The sequence below is a fragment of the Coptis chinensis genome, chromosome 5 (genome assembly GCF_015680905.1).
Source record: "Coptis chinensis isolate HL-2020 chromosome 5, ASM1568090v1, whole genome shotgun sequence".
NCBI lineage: Eukaryota > Viridiplantae > Streptophyta > Magnoliopsida > Ranunculales > Ranunculaceae > Coptis > Coptis chinensis.
In genome coordinates, this window is record NC_141460.1 from 30,118,350 (window position 1) to 30,135,577 (window position 17,228).

At 38.8% G+C, this 17,228-nt stretch overlaps 1 non-coding gene across 1 annotated transcript; it reads right to left on the reverse strand.

Annotated features, from left to right (window-relative positions):
• Positions 1 to 3,369: 3,369 nt before the first annotated feature.
• LOC147497284 (small nucleolar RNA R71) lies at positions 3,370 to 3,473 on the reverse strand. The gene has a single exon (XR_015197256.1). It is a non-coding gene; the product is annotated as a small nucleolar RNA R71 (small nucleolar RNA).
• Positions 3,474 to 17,228: the final 13,755 nt, after the last annotated feature.

The window sequence follows — 17,228 nt, forward strand, 5'->3', positions numbered from 1 at the left end:
GTAGTATAATTCCCCCTCGTAAAACTCTCAGTAGACTTAAGACCGATTGATTAAACTATGAAATCATTCCATGCTAGAGAACTAGGAGTAGAAAACTTGATAAATCTTAGGCACGTAATAAGTTTTAGTTTACTTATGTTTTGAGTTTCATCGTTCATTTCATAGGTAAATTATCATTTTTAGTCATTTATCAAGGAGTATTAAGTTTAGCCTTAACCCTTTTTATATAGGAGATGGTTAGGGTTATATTTTCGTGCATAACCCAAAAAGGAGGACTTTGGGCCTCATGTTAAGTCTAAAGAGGCCACAGTTGCTGGAAATTATTTCAGTGCCCTTTTCTTCCACTTTTATAGCTCTGATTAGGGCAATTCTATGTCCATTGTAGAGCTTGTTCCGAGACGGTCGTTTTGATATAAAGTAGTCCTGATTCTAAGGTCTGAATCCAAAGATACACCTATTTGAAGTTTTGATGGCTTTTCGTCCTTTTTCTACCCGAATTGACTTTGACTTTCCAGCTTTTACTGGGCTTGAAAAGACTTTTTCTTCTTGATTCTAGGGCTTTAAACATAGAACTCTCTCAGCAATCATCTTGACTCATTTCCCATGCAAAATGGCTTCTTTAAGCAAATAATCAGCTTCAAGACTTGAAATACACAAAAACACGTAAATAGTACTAACTCTTATTTATTATAAACATAAGTGGGCTAAATGTAATACTATTTAGGGGTTTAAACTACACTTTTGGTTGCTTATCATCCATTATATATGGTGTGCCTGTTTTAGAGAGAATAGGAGGAGTGACTGGAACTAAGGCTGGTTGAGTGTTTATGTTTTGATTTTGATAGTTCTGTGTCACAGCCACTAAATTTCTGCTTTGGGTATTGATAAAAGCCCAAAACTGTAGTTTTAACCCTGTAACAGTTATACTTTTAGACCAATTATGTGAGTAAAAATTAAGAGTTAATACTGATTACGTGTTTTTATGCATTTCAGGCGTCAAAGTCCATTATGTGCAGAAATGTGCCACTTTAGCGAGATAAAGGAGCAAAGGTCGGTTGCTAAGGAGTTATGTGATTAAAGGCTAAGATTCAAGAAGACAAAGCCTTTCTAAAGCACGGTCAAAGCTGAAAAGTTGACGCGTAAAAAACACTCAAAAGTCAGCAGAGCTTCCGAAGGCCGTATCTTTGGACTCAGACCTCGGAATTGGACCTACCTTATGCCAAAATGACCGGCTCGGAAAGAGCTTTCAAATGGTCTAAGCTGTGACCCAATCAGTGGAGCAGAATTAGACGAAAAGTCTGTTGAAGTCAACTGCAGCTGAAGAGGCCTTTTTGGACTGAAAGAATTGGGTTTTGGGCCTGATTCTCTGGCCCAAAACATGGCTCCAAGCCCATGCACGATTTTTGGATCTGGACATATAAAAACAAAATCTTAGCTCTTTGTTAATGGTAGCTAGTTAGACCTAAAACTATATAGAATTCTAGATTTAGTTTTCAGTAGAGTAATTAAGTTTAAGTTCCATTTTCAATTCTTGTTTTAGATTAAGGCTTTGAATCATTGTTCTTAATTGATTAGATAAATAAAATAGTTATTTTGTCAATTTTGATTTTTGTCATTTCAATTTATAGATCTAGTTCTAATTCTTGTTGATTATCATTTAAGTAGTTTAAGTAGATTGAAACATTGTTAGTTAAATTAGTTAAGTTAGAATTTTAATATGATGAGTAGTTATAATTCAATGGGAAATGATGGGTTGATGACTAAAGGCTAAAACCTCCATTAGAGGGGTTGATGAAGCTTTGATGAAAACTTAGTGGTATAGTGTAGTAGTGTTGTAGAATCTATTCCACTCTAGAAGGTCGTGATTAAGCCATGAGAATGGGTGGGCGACCTCACATGCTAGTTAGTATTTGGTAGAAATGCCATGAACACAAGGGATTAGAACTTCGAAATTCTTGCCGTAAGAGCGTAAGAATCGAGATACAAGAATCTATGCTAGGTTATTAAGTTGGATTCGAGGTGGATTCAATTCCCTCTAATCCTTTATCTAGATTCAAAACAATCATATTTCCATAGCATTCGTAGTTTAAATTCAACATAATCAATTTCATATTGTATCGTAGTATAACACGCTTCGTAAAGCTCTCATTAGACTTAAGACGGATTAATTAGATTAGAAAACACTCCATGCTAGAGAACTAGGAGTGGAACGAATTTGTTACTCCACTCTATTTCGATAGAATTGAGAGTAGAAACTTTGATATGTAATCTAGCATCATAAATAGTTTTAGTTTACTTACGTTATGAGTTCATCGTTCATTTCGTAGGTAAACTATCAATTTTTGTTTTATCGAATGGTGCCGCTGCCATCTTAGTTGCACTTTAGCATTGTTTTCATAGTATAATTAGTCATTTTTAAGTCCCATTAAACCTACCCACCCTTGTTTGATTCATACTGTGGTTGTCCGTTTCAGCGTTGAAAAGTTCCACGACAAAATTACACTGAGCGCAATCACGCCCAGACGGAGCGCACCTGCGCCCATAAGCCTGGAACCTTGAGCGCGACCCGCCCTAAAACACTGTAACTTGGAAATACGAAAGCCACGACCGCTTCTAAGCGCGCACCAGCGCCTCTAAGCTAAATTTTCGGATTTCTACGGGTTTGTTTTGAACCCGATTTTTTAAGTTTTTCGGTGTTCTAACTTGTTATGTACATTTGAACACGCGTAAACAAGGCGCAATTCATAAGCGAAGCAAGGGCGATTTATCAGGTATTCCTTTCTTCCATACCCTGCATCTCCAGTTAGAGGTTTATACTAAAATATCAAGATTGTTTGGAGTGTTGTCGTGTTTAGACTTAGACTTGCATGAGATTAAGGTCTGGTCGGAGAAAAACACCGAACGTAATTAACCATCAACGTCAACAAACAAATCTATCGAGTAGACCAATCACTACACCTCTAACTACAATCCCACCAACCACACCTGACATAATGGCTGAAGAAAGAGAGACTCCTCTCTCCGACTTCTACAAAGCCTTGAGCGATAGCCCTAAATCTTGCATCGTTCAAGCAGACCCAGCGGGGGATTTTCGAATCCCCCCAAACATATTTAATTTGCTACCCGTCTTCCATGGTTTAGACCATGAAAAACCTTACCAACACATGCGTAGGATTGAACAAGTCCTTACAACATTCCATCATCCTACGGTTGGTGCGGAACAAATTAAACTGAGGGTATTTCCCTTCACCTTAGCCGATAAGGCAGCGTCTTGGTTAACTGCCCAAGCGTCTAACTCTGTGGACTCGTGGGCTAAACTTGTTTCAATTTGTTTATGGAACATTTTACCCACCCCTAAAGACGGATGAGATGCTTTCCAAGATTCATTTTTTTCGACAGAATCCTCATGAATCATTTTATGAGGCTTGGAATCGTTTCACCGATCTGCTTATAGAGTGTCCACACCATAACCTAGCAAAAGACACGTTAGTTCGTGCCTTTTTCAAAGGACTTCAACATCACCATAAAGAAGTCCATGACATAATGAATGGGGGTAGTTTCCTAAGTAAAGGAGAGCCGGAGGCTTACAAATTTTAGAAGAACAAACTAAACGCCAATAACAATTGGGGGTAGTGATGATATCCCCCGCTCTGCTAGTTCTTCTTCAACATTTAAGGCCGCCGGTATGTTTGAGATGAAACCCGATCTAGAACTTAAAAATTTAATCGAATCTCTAACTAAAAAGGTTGAGGCTATTTCTATGCAACAAAAGCATATCCCCGTCATGAATGTAAACTCCAACCCATGTAATTTTACGTTTGAGTCGAAAGCACCCGACTCTATTGTCCTCTCGCCTATGAACAACAACAATTAGAGCAAGATAATATTTGCTCCATTAATAACTATTCTATTCCTAATGCCCCATGGAGACAACATCCCAACTTTAGTTGGCGAAAGAATCAACAAGTTACACCTCCAGGGTTTAATAACCAAAATGTTAGGCAAGCAAACAATTATAATCAAGCTCCACCTAGGCAAGGACAGGGACAAGGTCAGGGAAATTATAATAATTATAACAACCAAGGGCAACCACGACAAGGTGTAGCACAAGGTTAGAGTAATTATAATAGTTATAATACCAATAGAGGTATCGTTCCGGTTAACAATAGTAACTATCACAACCCACCCATTAATAATCAACGTGGGATAGTTCCAGTCGCACCACCTGTGACTACTAAACCTACACAACCGGATCGTATCGGCGCTTTATACTGAGGTTACCCAACAACTTTTCCAATCAATGACTCAATCAAACCAACAGATCTTACAATCCATAAATCGGGGCATACAACGGTTAGCCCAAGAGAAAGCCCAACAAAAGGCATGTTTCGGGACAAGCTATACCAAACCAAAAAAAGCAAAACCACGACCTTTGAGGTAAGCGGTAATACTAGCACGGAAAATACAATCATAGGTGATCTAAATGCCATCACCACCCTCCGTTCTAGAAGAGTGGTTGATAACAAAGTAACTATGCCTATAGTTACCCCATCAGTACTCCCTACACCGGATATCGAACTAGATACCGAAATAGAAACTGAAGAGCCTACCACTGTAGAGGTACCAGTTAAACCACAACCTAAGAAACAGAAAGCCAAGGTTACACATCAAGTCGAGCCATACGCTAAATATAGAGCGAAACCACCGTTCCTAAAAATTAGCCATGCTAACCGGGGATACCAACTTTGAGGAGATTAGGAAGCGTTTCAAAAATCTAACGATAAACCTTCCTTTTCTCAAAGCTATTAAAAAGCTACCTAATCACGCTAAGTTTCTTAAAGAGTTGTGCACTATTAGGCGTAAGACCAACATACCTAAAGACGCCTTTTTAGCTAAACAATTCCCAACTTTATCCGAAAATAATGGAATTGTTAAGTGCAAGGACCCTGGTCGTCCTACTGTAAAATGCACCTTAGGAGATTCCCACACGACGACCGTGTTATTAGACCTGGGGGCGAGTGTTAACTTACTCCCGTTTTATTTGTATAGACAAATAGGTCTAGACGAGATGCAACCCACTAAAATGACATTGCAATTAGCGGACAGGTCAATTAAGTATCCTAAGGGTGTGGTGGAAAACGTGCTTTTTAAGGTTCAAGATTTTTACTATCCTGCTGATTTTGTTATCCTCGATACAAAAGTCGCTAACGACTCTGTACCGATCATCTTAGGGCGCCCCTTCTTATCAACTGCCAACGCACTTATAAATTGCCGCGATGGTAAGATGTCCTTATCTTTTGGCCATCTTACAGTTGAGATAAATGTTTTTAAAATGATGAAACAATTACCAGATTCGTCTATAGATGGGGAGGTTAGCATGATCGAGAGCTTAGCTCAAGATTATTTTAACAACACATTTCCCGAAAACAATATGTAGAAATTCCTTTCTTTTGGAACTTCAGATTTTGTAAATGACTCCTACTTAGAGGAAGTCAACACCATCCTTGAGTCCACACCAATTGTAGACCGCCCGGTTTGCTCCATATATTGAGTATGAAGACTTGCTACCTAAGCAAGTATTCATTATGCAAAATGAGGACCCAGACGAAACATCTATTGATTTTCCTTCCACCCCAGTGCTTAAACCTCTTCCCCCGGAGTTAAAATATATTCAACTTGATCCGGATGGTAGTCATCTGGTAATTATATCTTCTCTGTTATCTGAGAATGAAGAGACACGTTTAATCCGGGTGATTAGGGAACATCGGTCTGCGATTGGTTGGTCCCTAGCTGACATTAAAGGTATTGACCCTAATGTTTGCACTCATCGTATCTATTTGGAGGATAACGCGAAGACTTCTCGCGAACCTCAGCATCGCTTGAACCCTGCCATGAAAGAGGTGGTTAGGGAAGAAGTCTTACGATTATTCGATGCAGGTATCATATACCCAATCTCTGATAGCGAATGGGTAAGCCCCATTCATGTAGTTCCTAAGAAATCGGGAGTTACCATGTTACATAATGGGAAGGGTGACTATGTTGTCACACAAGGTCCTATGAAATGGAGGATCTGTATTGATTACAGACGTTTAAATGCTATGACACGAAAGGATCACTTTCTTTTACCTTTTATAGATCAAATGCTCGAATGCCTAGCTGGTCATACTTTTTATTGTTTTCTGGATGGCTACTCAGGCCATTTTCAGATTATTATTGATATTGATGACCCAGAAAAGACTACCTTCACATGTCCCTTTGGAACGTATGCTTATAAATGAATGCCTTTTGGCCTTTGTAATGCTCCTGGTACCTTCCAACGGTGTATGCTTCATATATTTAGTGACATGGTAGAGAGCTTTATGGAAGTTTTCATGGATGATTTTTCTATCTATGGAGACTCTTTCACAGACTGTTTGTCTAACCTGTATAAGGTTTTGACACGGTGTGAAGAAAAGAGCCTCGTTTTAAACTGGGAAAAGTGTCATTTCATGGTGAAAAAGGGCATAGTACTAGGTCACATTGTATCTAGTGATGGCATCAAAGTAGATAAGGCCAAACTAGATAAGATAGCAACTCTACCTAAACCATGGACTGTCCGTGATATTAGAGCCTTTCTAGGCCATGCAGGATTTTATAGGTGGTTTATTAAAGACTTCTCGAAAATAGCTAGGCCTTTAACTAATCTGCTTTTTAAAGATGCAATCTTTGATTTTAATTTTAACTGTAAGTAGGCTTTTGAAACTTTAAAAGCCACCCTAACCTCTGCACCAATTATACAGCCTCCCGATTGGTCTAAACCTTTCGAACTCATGTGTGATGCTAGTGACTATGCAGTTGGTGCAGTCTTGGGACAAAAACTATATAATAAGTCCACTGTTATTTATTATGCTAGTAAAACCTTAAACGATGCTCAACGGAATTATTCAACTACCGAAAAAGAATTCTTAGCCGTCATTTATGCTTTAGATAAGTTTAGATCCTTATTTTGTTGGTTCTAAAACTTTAGTTTACACGGACCATGCAGACCCTTTAAGTACCTTCTTGCAAAGAAGGATGCTAAGCAGAGATTAATCCGATGGATCCTTCTCCGCAAAAGTTCACATTAGAAATAAAAAGACAAAAGAGGGGTCGAAAGCGTAGTTGCCGACCACTTATCTAGACTCACAAGCGGCGATCGAGTGATTCGAGTCCATACCGAACTCTTTTTTCCGATGAGCATCGTATGCTATTTTTTTGATTACCATGGTATCTTTGACATTATAAATTATTTAGCGGCTGATGTTATGCCTTATAATTGGCCAAGAAATGAAGCGTAGAAGTTCTTGGCGAGTTAAGTTATACTCTTGGGATGAGCCCTACCTTTTTAAGTATTGTGCGGATCGGATTATTATTCGTCGTTGTATTCCCGGTGGGAATATAATGAAATTCTATCGTTCTGCCATGACAAAGAGTGTGGTGGCCATTTTAGTGGGATGAAAATAGCCGCTAAAGTTCTTCAATGTGGATTTTATTGGCCTACCCTTTTTAAGGATGCCCAAGTGCATTGCAAGACGTATATTCGTTGCCAACAACTTGGGTGAATCACGAAGCGTAATATGATGCCATTAAATCCAATCTTGATAGTAGAAATTTTTGACGTTTGGGGCATTGATTTCATGGGTCCCTTCCCTATTTCCCACGGTTTCATTTATATTCTAGTTGTCGTGGACTACGTGTCTAAATGGATAGAGGCCCAAGCTTGCCGTAGCAATGACCATAAGACCGTTGTATTTTTTATTAAAGAATATATTTTCTGTCGGTTTGGCATTCCTAAAGCCATCATTAGTGATGGTGGAACACATTTTGCAACAGAGTTGTTGCATCCCTAGTGAAAAAAGTATGGAGTTACACACAAAGTAGCAACTCCTTATCATCCACAAACTAGCGGACAAGTAGAAGTTTCTAATAGGGAAATCAAAAAGATTTTAGAAACAACTGTAAACCCTGATAGGAAAGACTGGTCGAAGCGTCTATCAGATGCCTTATGGGCGTATAGAACTGCTTTCAAAACTCTTATAGGTATGTCTCCCTTTAGACTTGTATTTGGGAAACCATGTCATTTGCCCGTTGAATTAGAGCACCGTGCTCTGTGGGCTATAAAAAGCCTTAATTTCAATATTGATGAGGCAAGTTTCAAACGCAAGTTGCAATTGAATGAGCTTGAAGAAATCCGTAGCGATTCTTACGATCTCGCGAAGGATTATAAAGCTAACATGAAACGTGTTCATGATAAGCAAATCTTGCGCAAAGAGTTTCTAGTCGGTCAAAAGGTCTTGCTTTACAACTCCCGTCTACATATTTTCCCAAGTAAACTAAAAACCCGTTGGTCTGGTCTTTTTCTGGTTACTGAAGTCACCCCTTACGGGGCAATCACCTTGGTAAATCCCAATGACAACAGTACCTTTTAAGTTAATGGTCAACGGCTAAAACATTTTCACGAACTTCTATCCCCTGATGTAGAGGAAGTCCTTTTATAGGACCCTGTCTATGAGGATTGATCCTTGTCATTGGTGCACTTCCTTTCACTTCCATATAGTGGTAAGTGCACCATTCAGGTAACCGAGCCCTCCCTATGGAGTGTGTGGCTGTAAGTACCGGATCCTAAGTCCACGGTTAACATAATTCATGTTTTCCACTTTTGCATGTTTTCTCGGTTTTTGAGTCATGTTCCTCTATGGGGTGAATTATGTATTTATTGTTTTTCGTTTTTCTTATAATAAACTAAAAAAATAAATAAATAAATAAATAAATAATAAAAAATTCTTAATCATAGAAATAGCAATCCAACAAGTCTTGGAAATCTGACTTTAAACGACCCACGTTAGAACAAATTTTGTGTTTAAAAATTTGTTTGGGGGTGGGCAATCGGTCTTTCCATTTGGATTGCTCGAACTTTCCATTTGTGTTGCTTAGGCCCATTACTTGTAGTTCAATAGGGTTGACGTTATCTTAAACTTAGATTTCCTTCGTTCGCATAACTTATGTCACACACGCACTTCGAGGCATTTTCCACCTTTTTATACGTCACCCATGGTTGGAATTGAGTATTTTATGGATAATTAAATTGGAAATTCTCTACTGATCATTTCCATAACTCATTCGCCAAAATCGGACCAGTAACGAAGCGGCAAATTGAATTTGAAATTGGGCGAAAAATCAGAAAATTTTGGAATTCAAATTGGGCTTGGGCCCAAGCCGCACGCACGTCTGTGCGTCTCCTTCCTTCCCAAAAACGCACAGTGTTTCCTTTTCCAATCCTGCCGGTTACCAAGGTTTAAAACAAACCTTGAACACCAAAATAAAAAAAAAAGGGAGAGAGAGAGAGAAGAAAACCTAACTACACCCACGCCAAGCAATTCAATCCAACTAAAATCTTCTCCAAACCATTACCACCACCACCCCAACTCCGAAAACAGCCACCAATTCAAGTAACCAACACCGCCACCACCACCACCACCGTTGTTTTTAGTTGTTTTCTTCAAACTCGCCTCCCCCATAGTCTACAAAACCATTAGTTGTCTCAGAAACTTCAATGGCGCTACGACGAAGAATTTTGCCGGAGCACGCGCGTTTCTTTTCGCCGACTTAGCGCCATTTTCTACGCGCGGAGATGATTAGGAGGGATTGGAACGGTTGTGGTAATTTCGACTGAGGAGTTCTATCACTATGATTTGGTAGAACAGTTTTATAAAAGCGAGAATTGGAGGGGGATAGGATTTTCATAAAGTTAGCGAGGAGCGAGGAGGAAGTAACGAGGCGGTTGTTGGTGAATCTGTTAGGAATTGCGCTTGAAAGCAACCTAGTAAGCGACAATTCAGGAATCGAGATATCTTGGAGTTCTGCTTTGATGAAAGATCTTGTCGTGGAGGGTGAATACAATCCGACATCTCATTACGTCCGCCCGATCGACCACGAGAACCAATCGGTCAGTAGCTCGGTGGATTGGTAGCAACGTCCTAGGCAAAGACAAAGTTAGCGATATCGGTGCGCAATATGCGCGTTTCTCGGATTTTGCAAACAAATAAGTATAATTTCTGCATCCTCAATTTAATGTTTAATGTGATTAGAGGAGGGGAAAGAGCTTGGCGCCTCTTCCCGAATTGATCACTAAGATCATGCTCTCCTTTAGAATTTTGTCGCAAAATCTGCTCCAATTAAGATCAAATTGCATTCTAATGCAAGTATCTATACGGATTGCATCCAAGAGACTTGGCCGTTGTCTGAAGGAAAGGTGGTTGAGTCGGAGGATGAAAGGGAGGATATGACATATCTGGATGATGATGCATTAGATAATTGTAGTTCTAATTTAGAACGCATGCAAGTGTTGCAAACTGGCTTGCGTTGCGTTTATGGTATTTGTGAAGATATCCAAGATAGACAGATTGTAGTTCGAAATAAGCAAACGAACCTTCAGACGAGACTTGAAATGCTCGAAAGGGTTCAGGATGATATCTTGTCTAACATGGAGACTATCCACCAGCATCAACAAGCCCAGTATGCAGTACTCAAGACTGAGATGGAAGCACAGCGCTTGTTTCGAATAGAGATGCTACGACGCATGCCACCCGTGGAGGATTCTGTTTCAGCCGAGTCTGAGAGGCATGAGCGTCGTCGCCGAAGGACAGATGGCTTAAGCCATTCTCCATCCCAAGACCAATCTCCATCTCAGGGTCCATCATCATCACAAAACTAGGTGTTCACCATCAGTTGTGTTCGCTGTTATTTCATTGTTTTGATTGTGTTATTAGTTGGATTTTAATTCAGTAGTAAATTTAAATATTAATGTGTTTGTTTTATGTTGTTTGGATTTAAATTTTATTTTTAATATAATTGGTTATTTTCGAGAGTCTTGCTTGTTTTATCATTAATCCCACCTTCCGAACTTGTTTGGGGGTGGTAATATTTATACCGAGCATAAGTCGTTATATGATCATCTGTGTAAAGTTATCTTGGAGGAAAGGTTGAGAATTTGGCGATATCGGCATATCTATGATTATGTGTGGTGGTAGCATGAAATCTAGGAGAGTTTAGAAGTTACTATTCTAAATCCGATTATAAAAGATACCGGGATTTTTAGAAAATCAAGAAGATGGTTTGTTCCGTTTTGGGTTTGGAATCTTTCTATTTCGGAAATTGCCTTTAAACAATTTGGCAACTTGCCGATTCGTTTTGGAAACCACAGAACCTATTTAAACCCCCCTTCATTCTACACTAACAAACCACACTACACCCCACCATCATCCTCACCTTTCACTCCAAGTTTTCCTTCTTTTTCCTCCAAAACGTTTTCAAAGATTACTACGAGTGCGCTGCGCTTCGTCATAGCGCACCCTAGCATACCTCGCATACACTTCGAAAATTTTGCTCGGAAGCGACCCGTGCCCTCCTTGGCGTGACTTCGCCAAACACTGTTATTGCAAAACCCACGAAGACGACCGGCGCTTCTAAGCGCACCAGCGCCACTTATTACGTGGAACGCGGCAAATTCCAATTTTCGGAGGGTCATTCCAGGATTTTTTTTTTGGAACTGTTCAAAGAGTAGTTGAGATGACATCTCCTATAGTCATACCTGAATAGTCTTTCGAAGATTTGTTGGGCACCGAGACCTATGGACATTGCTTCCGACACAGGATCCTGCAGTTAGGATGGCGTCATCTACTGGTAAGTGATGACGATTCATATTCACCACGACTTCTTTGCTTATTTCTCGACCACGTTAATTTCTATTGTAATCAGGATGGAGAACAATTATTCTCCATCGTAGTCGATGACACGACATATAAATTCAATAAAAATGTGGTCGCTTTAGTTTCAGGATTACCAATACCTGATCCTGTTCACACATGGGCATATATGACCGATAATGCATACCTTTATGATTATACATATTTCCATGAGTATTATGGGGGAAGGGTATTTCGAGTAATGGACCAGGGGCGATATAACATTGCCCTTGGTAGCCTTTCCCTAAACGTAGGCACCACCATGTTATTCATCCCGATGAATATTTTGGGGAATGGCGTTCATTTTCGCAAAAATGCGATGGCTGGTGACATTTTTCCTCGCTTTAGGTGAGGGCGCGTCGTGATATGACATCCCGTGTTTTAGTCTCTAGTCTTAAGAGAGCCCAAAACATGAGACATAAGTATCTTCTTATGCACGATTACGGTAAAGCGCATCATGCGTAGTTGTTTACTGTATTACGTGCACAATTCATAGATTGGAAAAGGGTTGAAGTCATGAGACCCACCAATTTAGGTGGTTCGCTTCGTTCGCGAATAATGACTTGGCCGGGATGGCAGGTGCAGCCTCATTTGGTCGCCCCGTACATCCCATCAGACATAATAACACTTAACAGGTTAGCATTAGTAGATGATACATGGTGGCAAGCTTGGCAAATTATAATGGACTGGCAGGATGAGAACGAACCTCGTCTCTTTGACGAGGAGGAGGATGCTTAAGTGGGAGATAAGGTAAGTTTTTAGTTTTGTTATTGTCTGCTTATGTCCCAAGCAAATTAATTCTGTTAACCCCATAATGGGTGGAACTCTTTATAGAGTTGCATCGATATTTTATTTCCTATATTAGTATGTTCTAACCTTGTTTTTGCGGATGTTCGAATTTCACGCGTTTCCATGGTATTTTTCTACCCTCTTTATTTAAATGCTTTGAGGACAAAGCATGCTTCTTGTTTGGGGAGGGGGGCATAGAAACACGTGTAATTAAGGCACCTGTTAGGATATAGATATGTATAATATGCATTTGTTTTCAAGTTAAAATTTCAAAAATATAAATAAATAAGTTTATGCTATACACTTAGGAATATTGGTATTGTTTTCTTTCTCTATGCTCTTAACAATCTAGAAGTCTCGTAGCTTTTTTGTATCGAATAATTGTTAGAAACTTAGGTTAATATGTAGGTAATAATCTTTGCATCTATCTATAAATATATTACATGAGTATCTATAATTGTTAGCGATAAGTTTTGAAATCTAGGCTAGAGTACTTATTCTACAAATTCTGTGAGAATATAGCCTAAAAGCCTTATATGAAGCGAAACATTTGAGAAATGACACAAGGGAGAAGTAAAATCCGGATAGAAAATCCACGTCTACTTGCTTGATCACTATGCCATATCCTAAGCGAGAATTTAGGCCCTCTTTGGATCGATATAGCGAGAAATTCAAACCTATGAATTATTTTTAAGCTAATTAAGCCTCTCTCGAGCCTTTCTTTAGCCTTCCATAAACCACAATTCCTTTACCCTTTTACAAAAACAAAACAAAATAAAAAAATTCAACTTACCCAATCTAGAATAAGTCCGAGAATAGAATGAGTGAAGAAAGAAGAAGATAAAACCCGCGGTAAACAAAAAAAATTAGATAGTTGCTTCAGAAAAAGAAAAGAAGTTTCTATCCAAGGAAAAGAAAAGGAAAAAGAAAAATAGAAATAAATAAAAACTCCAAAAATAGAATAAAAGGGAGTCAAAAGCCAAAGAAAAGAAAAAGAAAATATGGCTAAGGATGGAAACAAAGTATAGAAGCAAAAGAAAATAACAAGGTTTTCTCTAAGTTACATAATATAAATACTCTATTATCTCAGACTTGTCCTTTTGAATATCCATTTCCTTCCTTCTTAAACTATCTCCTAATCCCTGTAACACCTAATAAAGACCTCTAGCTCAATTAGGAATATGTTAGTGTGATAGTAAGTGGCAGATGTGTTTGATCGACTTCGGCTTCCTTGTTTGTCATTGAGATTGTAAGGTAAAGTGTGCCCACCGCACTGCTTTGGAGTAGCGAAACTTGAGCGGAAAAATCAGAGTGGTTTTTGTCTTGACATTTATGTGAGGACCTACTTAAGGACGCTATTTCGAGTTTTCAGAAATGGACCTGTTAGGCATTTCATAGTATTACTCATAGTATATATATTTCTATCATAGATGATTGATTATTATGCATATATTAGTTTAGGTTTTTTACTTGGTTTTTCTTATTCAATTGCTAGTGAGATGTATAGATAGTTGAGACATGAATGAGGAAACAATAGTTTTATTTCTTAGTCGTTGTAGTATAGATGAAGTTTGTGAGTACCTTCACTGGAAAACTCTCACGAGGCTATAACTCGTCCACTAGGGAATTCCTAGTGGTTTAAAGGCCTTGTTGCATATGGTCAATGCAATCGCGACTCAGGAAGCGAGTAGATAGAACTCCATTTTTGGTCACTTATTCTAATTTCTTATCTTTGCTTGAGGACAAGCAAAATGCTGTTTGGGGTGGTTTGATAAGAGCCCAAAACTGTAGTTTTAATCTGTAATGATCATACTTTTAGACCAATTATGTGAGTAATAATTAAGAGTTAATACTGATTACGTGTTTTTATGCATTTAAGGCATCAAAGTCCATTATGTGTAGAAATGTGCCACTTTAGCGAGATAAAGGAGCAAAGGTCGGTTGCTAAGGAGTTCTGTGATTAAAGGCTAAGATTCAAGAAGACAAAGCCTTTCTAAAGCCTGGTCAAAAGCTGAAAAGTCGACGTGGGCAGAAACATCACTCAAAGTCAGCAGAGCTTCTGAAGGCCGTATCTTTGGACTCAGACCTCGGAATTGGGCCTACCTTATGTCAAAACGACCGGCTCGGAAGGAGCTTTCTAATGGTCTAAGCTGTGAGCCAATCAGAGGAGCAGAAGTGGACGAAAATATGTTCAACTCAATTGCAGCTGAATAGGCCTTTTTGGACTGAAAGAATTGGGTTTTGGGCCTGATTCTCTTGCCCAAAACATGGCTCCAAGCTCATGCACGATTTTTGGATCTGGACATATAAAAATAAAAGATTAGCTCTTTGTTAATGGTAGCTAGTTAGACCTAAAACTATATAGAATTCTAGATCTAGTTTTCAGTAGAGTAATTAAGTTTAAGTTCCATTTTCAATTCTTGTTTTAGATTATGTCTTTGAATCATTGTTCTTAATTGATTAGATAAATAAAATAGTTATTTTGTCAATTTCGATTTTTGTCATTTCAATTTATAGATCTAGTTCTAATTCTTGTTGATTATCATTTTCAATTAGTTTAAGTAGATTGAAACATTGTTAGTTAAATTAGTTAAGTTAGAATTTTAATATGATGAGTAGTTATAATTCAATGGGAAATGATGGATTGATGACTAAAGGCTAAAACCTCCATTAGAGGGGTTGATGAAGCTTTGATGAAAACTTAGTGGTATAGTGTAGTAGCGTTGTAGAATCTATTCCACTCTAGAAGGTCGTGATTCGCCATGAGAATGGGTGGACGACCTCACATGCTAGTTAGTATTTGGTAGAAATGCCATGAACACTAGGGATTAGAACTCGAAATTCTTGCCGTAAGAACGTAAGAATCGAGATACAAGAATCTATGCTAGGTTATTAAGTTGGATTCGAGGTGGATTCAATTCCCCTCTAATCCTTTATCTAGATTCAAAAACAATCATATTTCCATAGCATTCGTAGTTTAAATTCAACATAATCAATTTCATATTGTATCGTAGTATAACACCCTTCGTAAAGCTCTTATTAGACTTAAGACTGATTAATTAGATTAGAAAACACTCCATGCTAGAGAACTAGGAGTGGAACGAATTTGTTACTCCACTCTATTTCGATAGAATTGAGAGTAGAAACTTTGATAAGCAATCTAGCATCATAAATAGTTTTAGTTTACTTACGTTTTGAGTTCATCGTTTATTTCGTAGGTAAACTATCAATTTTACATTTTATCAGGTATCTAAATTTCCTTATCCTGGATGCTAATTAAACTAGTTAAAGTTGGTAGTAGGCTTAACATTTTGGTTATTAAAATTTGGAGGTGTAGCTTGTTGTTGTGGATTATAATTAGTGTTCTGCCTCCATTGTGTGTTAGGGTTGGTGAAAGCATAAACATTTCCGGGCTATGGTGGAGGTTGTGCATAGACAAGAGGATAATAGAAGTCAGAATGCTCAAGACTAAAACAGACATTACAACGAGTAGAGTTTATGTTCATGACTAGGGTGGGTTTCTATTGAACAGAGAGGGATCTACCTTTTTAGTGAGCGCATCGATAATAGTTCTAAGCTCGGGATCATGTTTAACCTTACCCCCCCCAGCTATTGTACCTCATAGATTGATCTTCTAAGAATTTATAAGCCTCCAAGGCTCCTTTACTAAGGAAACTACCCCCATTCATTATATCAAGAACCTCTTTATGATGGTGTGCAAGGCCCTTGAAGAAAGCACGGACAAGCGTGTCCTTGGCAAGATTATGATGCAAGCATTCAATGAGAAGATCATTGAAATGATTCCAGGCCTCTGAAAAGGATTCATGAGGGTTCTGGCGGAAGAACTGAATCTTTGGAAGCATTTCATTTGTCTTCAATGGTGGGTAAAACTGTTCCATGAACAATTAAACAAGTTTAGCCCATGAGTCCACGGAGTTCGGAGTTTGGGTTGTTAACTAAGATGCCACCTTGGCGGCTAGGGTGAATGGAAACACCCTAAGTTTAACTTGATCCGGACTTATGCTAGGATGATGGAAGGTAGTGAGAACCTATTCTATCCTACACATGTGTTGATAAGGCTTCTCGTGGTCTAAACCATGGAAAACCGGCAATAAGTTAAATATGTTTGGGGGAATTCGAAAATCCCCCACTGGGTCTGCAAGAATGATGCATGACTTAGGTCCATCATTCAGGGCTTAATAATAATCAAAGAGTGGAGTCTCCGCTTCTTCAACCAATGATGTAGGCGCCGTATGTGATCTTCTAGATAGGCGTGTGCATTAACGTTTAAGATAAAATATGGTAGAGGGTTTGTTCTTACCATATCTTAGTCTCATGCAAATCTAAGTCTAAGTTTAAAGAAACAACTAAAGAAGTCAAACAAGCCTGATTATTACTAGAATTTAACTCCTCTGATAGAAGAAACGAGGAGTGGAAGTAGTAGAACCTGTATGCCTCCTTGCTACTCTTACTAGCACCTTCAAAACCGAAGTGCAACATCTTGTAGAGGCCTAGAGCACTGTACCAACACATTTCTAGGACCAACAAGTGACCTGGAAGGGACCTACAAAACTTGATAGAAATCAGTACCGAGAAGAGGGTGTGTGCCCTTGGATGCAGTGTAAATAGGGGTTGTGCGCCTTGTGGTCTATTGAAAGAAGAGGGGGAGTGCGCCTT